Source organism: Zingiber officinale, chromosome 6B (assembly GCF_018446385.1).
Source record: "Zingiber officinale cultivar Zhangliang chromosome 6B, Zo_v1.1, whole genome shotgun sequence".
In the NCBI taxonomy this organism is placed as follows: Eukaryota; Viridiplantae; Streptophyta; class Magnoliopsida; order Zingiberales; family Zingiberaceae; genus Zingiber; species Zingiber officinale.
Window position 1 is genome coordinate 49,684,507 of NC_055996.1, and position 7,183 is coordinate 49,691,689.

Sequence of the window (7,183 nt, forward strand, 5' to 3'; positions counted from 1 at the left end):
TTGTATTTAAATTTCAATTTCAAGTTAATATAATTAAATTAAATTAAATTTAAATTAAATTAATTTTAATTTTAATTTTATTTTTAATTTAAAGTTAAATTTATGTTTAATTTTAATTTAAAGTTTAAGTTTAATTTGAATTTAATTTAATTTGTAAAATACGGTACCCCAAATATTAATTGAATAATAAGGTTAAATAGAGGAATAACCTTAATGGATTTTTTTTTTAGAATTTTTAGAAATTTTATGAAAAAATTTCGGAGGTCGTAGTTATGAGGATCAATTATTTGGCCAAGGAAAGCATATTTAAGCTATCTCATTTATACGAGGAAAAATTTAATTTTTCTTTACCGTACCCTAAGCCCGACGCCGACCCCCATTCCTCCTCGGTTTCTTCTTCCCGAGACTCCTCATCTTCCCAAATCGACGACGTTTCCTCTCCTCCCCTCGCGTACAAAATCGCTGGCGGAAGCCTCGAGGAGAAGCCTCCTCCTCTTCCCCGAGCCCAATCGTCTTCCTCTCGATCTCGCGGCGCTGCCCAAGAACCAATCAGCCACCTGCCCAAGACGAGAAGTGAGCAACACTGAGCCCTAGCTTCCTCTCTAAGCCGATGTCGCCTCCTTGTCGAAGGCCAGATCGGAGACTTTACCGGTCGAGGGAGTGTCGTCGTCCTCATGTGCCCTATCCCCGAATCACCACCGACCATTTCTGGTTTTCCGATCAGAGGCGCCATCTTTGTATGAGACAATTTTTGGCCAATAAGGGAGGGTCCGAGCCCTAGTTTGGTTTTCTTCCTCCCGTGCGCTGGTGTTGAGGTATTACCATCGATCTCTCCTTGGTTTCCTTCTGCCTGATCGCTGACCCCTGAAGTAGTTCTACCGGCACCTCTGGTTACAGGACCCTAGCAGCAGGGACTTTCCTACTGGATTTCGGCCATTGCAGTAGGTCAGAGGACCTTAGAGGTAGTGAAGATTGTTTGGGCGAGATCTGCGATTTCTGGAGAGGAAGCCAAAACAAGTGTTGTGGAGGTAAGGAAGTCTGTGTACAGGGTTTAGGAGTTTTACATGCTTCGTGTTTAATTTGTAGGGGTTTGATTTCTTTTCAGTTTTAGGATATCTAGTTGTTTTCAATGACCATTGTAGCTGCTTCTAGAAATTCTGGAAGTGAGTTCTTCAGGATTAGATCAGTGGCTGAGACATCGGATTTGGGTAAGGTTTTGAGTTAATTTATGTTGTGTTGACTTGTTAGAAATGGATTTGCTGAAAGGATCAATTAAAGAATTGATAATGCTGGGTTAAACCTAACTCAATCAAGTAATTGATATTAGATAAGAGTTAGGCGGTAATTAGGGTTAAACTAATTTAACTCAGATGGGTGGTTAATTAATGGTAGTACATCGATTAGGATTTTTCCCTAACTAGTGTTGGGGATGTATTTAGCTAAATAATTCAAAGGAACTTAGCTAAATAAAATACTTTGATATAGGACTCTGATTTGTGACGAGCTGCCTTACGTGAGATTACCTTTGGCATGCACTATATTGGAGGTAGGTACCTTGACTTATCTTTAGATATTGTCATTTGATATGCATAGTAGTTTTTAACAAGTAGTAATGATTATATTCATATCTGTATCGGTTTATCACTACTAGTTACCTGTTGCATGCTTGTTTTTACTTTCCTGTTTTACATTTATATCTGCTTGATTATATATATGCTCATAGAGGTGTGACAAACCATGCCTTATAATACACCGAACTAGACATTTACCATATCTGACATGTGTACCTAGATCTTCATATTTGATCCATCTATTTTTGGTACATGTTTTATGGAGGTAGATATGGCCAGGATTATCATGCTTAGTGTTATGCACCATCTTGCATGATTACATGCTGAGCGATTGGTATCCCTATTATTGTTGAGCTCATCGCCAGTTATATAGATCTACACACACAACTACTCATGGGTTAGTGGTATATCAGACAGGGTGTGTGGCAGTTTGCTCTATCAGTGCTCTGTTGATCGACTCATGGGTAGCGTGATGCAACGTGGTAGCACGTCAGAGATCCCTCCTCTGAATTGTCTCAGGGAGATGAGAGCATTGAGCTCCCCCACTTATGATTTGGGGTAGGAGGATAGGTGTACTCCAACAACATCCTGTTCACTCGGTCACTCATCAGGAGCAATGATGGCAGAGTGCACAGTTGTCATACCCCTACCCGCTCGGTCTCACCATCGTGTGTGAGGTGGCTGACTAGCATCAAGGATGACCATGTCATATGCATCATATACATGATTGCATTTATTACTTGTATTTGCTGCACTTTATTTGCTGCATATTAGATGGATGCATATGTTTGACATGCATACAGGGGCATGTTACTTTTGGTCTAACGACCTTATTATTCTGATAGGAGGTTCTGGTGAGTGCAACTTCTCCTTTCCTTTCAATTTTGCATTTTCCATTATTATTCTAGGAGACTGTACGCATAATTGTTCTATTGATTATTTTTACTATGCATGCCAACATGGTATCCGCTGAGTGTTGGACTCACCCCGTTGATTACATCTATTTCAGGTTGAGGTCGTTAGGAGATTCCAGTACCTAGTCTCCACTTCGTGTCGCGATGATTTTCTTCTTACAGACTTGGTTCCTTGTTTTTGTGATGATCTACTTGTTGATCTATATACTTGTAATTGTACTCGAGGATTTTTATTGAGTTTTGGTCTACTACACTTATTTTTCCGTTGCGTTGATTTCTCTGTTGTGTTACGTGTTTTTTGTCGTAGTAGTAAAGTAGATTTTAGTTAATATAAATTGCATGGTTATGTCAGCCAGAGGCTGAAATATATAAACTGCGTGGATTATTAGTTATGTTGGTTATTATTGTTCTGGCCGTGTTTGTTGGTTAGTCCTAAGAAAATTGTACCGGTTCCACTGTACAAAATTTTTTGTACAAGTGTCGAACCTTTCCTTAAATAACCTATTGTGTTCTTTAGAAGTTAAATTAGGAATTGCAGACGGAACTTAACATCATTGATTCCAAATTTAACTTATCTGTTCTTAATTGTTTAGATTTGAATCGTAAGCGGAACTTAACACTATTGATTCAAATCTACCTAAGTTATTAATTCCATAAATATTAATTTTCAAAATTGGCTTCCAGGGCCTTCTTGGATATGAGAGCAACCACCACTGCCTAGGCAAAGCCTTTTAAGGAAAGCTAATATTTATTTCCTTAAATAACTCTAGGTTAACTAAAAAGAACAATCGAATCACAAATTCAAAAAAGAAGAAAACACAAATTCGAAAAAACTATTTCGAAAACTTTAGAATCATATGCCTCTTGTGTTTGGTATTTCCATAAATAACTATACAAAGAAAACTAGTATGATGCGGAAAACAATTACTAGTTATATCTTTCTTTGTAAGCAAAATAACCTCTTGATCCTCTTCTTATCTCGGACGTTGTGTGGGCAACGATCTTCCGAGACGAGAACCACCAAGCTCCTTCTTCTCCAAGCTAGATTCGACTACCAAGAATTCTCCATGAGAAGTAGAGGTCCGGTCACCACCACCAAGCTCCAAGGGATGCAAGAAACAAAACCTCCTTTCTCTCCTTCTTCTCCTAGCTTGAACCGGCCACCATCAAGAGCTCCAAGAGGGGATAAAACTGGCCAATAGAGAAGAAGAGAAGAGGAGAGGGAGAACCTCTAAGGGTCGGCCACACCAAGGAGAAAAAGAGAGGAAGAAAAGAATAGAGTTGTTTACCATGAAGGCACCTCTATCCCCTCTTTTATAATCCTTGGTCTTGGCAAATAAGGAAATTTTAATAAAAACTTTCTTAATTCTTTTGCCATGAAAAGGAAAATTTATTTAATTAAAATAAGTTTCTCTTCTCCAAATTATTTGGCCGGCCACACTTCTCCCCAAAACAAGGAGAGTTTTAATTAAAACAAAAATTAAAACTTCCTAATTTGTTTCCGGAAAAATAAAAATTTCTCCAATAATTTTAATCCCTTCATGATTGGTTAGTAAAAAGGAAATTTTATAAATTAAAATCTTTCTTTTAAACATATGGATAATTTTCAAAAAGGAAAGTTATCCCAAAAAATTAAAATCTCTTTTCAATCTACAAATAAGGAAAGATATCAAATCTTTTCTTAATCTTTTGTAAAAACTAATAAAAGAGAATATTTAATTTTTAAACTCTCTTTTAAATTATGAACATGGTTAAAAAAGGAACGTTTTCTCAAAATTAAAATCTCCTTTCAATCTACAAATAAGGAAAGATTTCAAATCTTTTCTTAATTTTTTGTAGAAAGCTATAAAAGGAAAGATTTAAATTTTAAACTCTCTTTTAAAACCATGATATCCACATAAGAAATAATTTTAATAAAAATTCCTTTTAATTTTCTAGTGGTCGGCAACCTAAGCTTGGGACCCAAGCTTTGGCCGGCCACTAACTTGGCTCATCCACTTGGTCTTGGCCGGTCCCATTGGATGGGTAAGAAGGTGGGTATGTGGTGTGTATAAATCTCTATATACAAGAGTCTACAATAGAGACCGAGAGGAGGAATTTGTTTTGGTCTCCCGATGAAATTAAGCTTCCCGTGTTCACCCCGAACACACAACTTAATTCCATCAATAATAATTCATCCACTAAAGAACTATTATTGAACTACCGCACCAATCCCAAATTACATTTTTGGGCTCCTTCTTATTATGAGTGTGTTAGTCTCCCTGTGTTTAAGATGTCGAATGCCCACTAATTAAGTGAGTTACTGACAACTCATTTAATTAATATCTTAGTCCTAGAGTAGTACTACTCAACCTTATCATTATGTCAGACTAAGTCCACCTGCAGGGTTTAACATGACAATCCTTATAAGCTCTTCTTGGGGGCATTATCAACCTAGATCATTGGGACACAGTTTCCTTCTATAATCAACAACATACACTATAAGTGATATCATTTCTCAACTTATCGGGCTTATTGATTTATCGAACTAAATCTCATCCATTGATAAATTAAAGAAATAAATATCAAATATATATGCTTGTTATTATATTAAGATTAAGAGCAATACTTCCATAATAACTGAGGTCTTTGTTCCTTTATAAAGTCAGTATAAAAAGAAACGGCGCTATATGGTCCTACTTAATACACTCTAAGTGTACTAGTGTAATTATATAGTTAAGATAAACTAATATCTAATTATACTACGACCTTCCAATGGTTTGTTCCTTTCCATCTTGGTCGTGAGCTACTGTTTATAATTTATAAAGAATTGATAACATGATCTTCTTTGTGTGACACCACACACTATGTTATTTACAATATAAATTAATTGAACATCTACATTTGGTATATATAAATGTAGACACTTGACCAATATGATTCTTATAAATGTTTATACAAAAGCTAGGCTTTTAGTATACACTTCAACAATCTCCCACTTATACTAAAAGACTATGCTGCCATAAATGTTGCCATACATCTGATTCCCAACCCTTCAACATGCCCATCAAAAGCTCTTGCCTTAAGGACCTTAGTGAAAGGATCTATAGGTCATCACCTGATGCAGTCTAGGCGGCAACAACTTTTCCTCGTTTATACGATTTCTCGTATTGGGTGGTACTTGCGCTCTATTATGTTTACTTACCTTATAGACTTATGGTTTCTTCGAGTTTGCTACTGCACCATTATTATTACAATAAATTATAATAATCTTTGGACAAACCAGAAATCATATCTAAGTTTATCTTGAAGTATCTGAGCTATACAACTTCTATGACTGCCTCAGAGGCTGCCACTTACTCAGCTTCTTATGGTAGAGTCCGAAAAAGCACCTTTGCTTATCACTCTTCCATAGTTATGACTTCACCTCCTAAAGTAAACACAAAATCCCGAGGTCAACTTACTATTGTCTCTATCCGATTGGAAGTCAAAATCCGTGCAACCCACAGGGACCAAATTAACTGCTTATAAACTAGCATATAATCTCAAGTGCCTCTAAGGTACTTCAATATATGTTTTACTGCAGTCCAATGTCCTTGTCCAGGGTTACTTTGATATCTTCTTAACTATGCACTAGGCTAAACAGATATCCGATCTCGTACATAGCATATATTAGACTGTTCAACTGCCGAAACATAAAGAACTGCCTACATGTCCTCAATCTCCTTTGATGTCATCGGAGACATCTCTTTAGATAAAGACACTCCATGCTTAAAAGGTAGAAAAACCTTTCTTAGAGTTTTGCATGCTAAAACAAGCTCATTGTATGAAGCTTAGGATAAGCACAACATTCTTTTCCTTGCGATCCTTGATCCCAAGAATATGTGTTCACTCTCCTAAGTCCTTCATAACAAATTGCTTGGACAACCATACCCTTACTTCTGATAACACCTTGATATTGTTTCCAACTATCAAAAATGTAATCTACGTATAGTACAAGAAATACCGCCACGTTTCCATCACACTTCTTGTATACACAAGACTTATCCAGTAACTAAATCCATAAGATTGGATTATTTCATTAAACCGGATAAACCAAGACTTTGAAGCTTTACTTCAGTCTATAGACTGATTGAGCTTACATACTAGATGCTCTTTGCCCTTTGCAATGAACCTCTCTGGTTGCTTTATATGAATGCATTCTTCAAGACTTCCATAAAGAAAAGCTGTCTTGACATCCATTTGCCTAATCTCATAGTCTATATGAGCAGCAATAGATAAAAGAATCCGGATAGATTTAAGCATGACTACCGATAAAAGGTTTCCCTTTTCAACAAGCATTGCTTTGAAAGTTTCCACTTTCCCATCTATCCCTTTTTTTATTGTAGACTTATTTTCACCCAATGACTTTTACACTATTTGGTGATTCTATAAGCTCCCAAATTTTATTAGAATACTAAATTCTATTTCTATATTCATCGCTCTTTGCCAAGATGTTGCATCTTAATCTTGGAGTGCTTTGTCATATGTCTGGGAATTGGGTTCATGTTGACCAGGGATAAAGTCCAAAGACTCTCCCAAAACATGACTCTTTTAGATTGCATAACAACCCTCCCACTATGACGATGCATTTTCTATAATTGTGTATCATTTGTGATACGTGTTGCAGTTTCTTGTGATATTTCATCTTGTACAGTTGGTACTAGATTAGACATGTCC

The 7,183-nt window shown here is 36.5% G+C and overlaps 1 long non-coding RNA gene across 1 annotated transcript; it reads left to right on the forward strand.

Annotated features, from left to right (window-relative positions):
• The first annotated feature begins 339 nt into the window (after positions 1–339).
• Positions 340–2,763, forward strand: LOC121992417. The gene is made up of 3 exons (XR_006114890.1): positions 340–815; positions 898–1,546; positions 2,581–2,763. It is a non-coding gene; the product is annotated as an uncharacterized LOC121992417 (long non-coding RNA).
• The last annotated feature ends 4,420 nt before the right edge of the window (positions 2,764–7,183 follow it).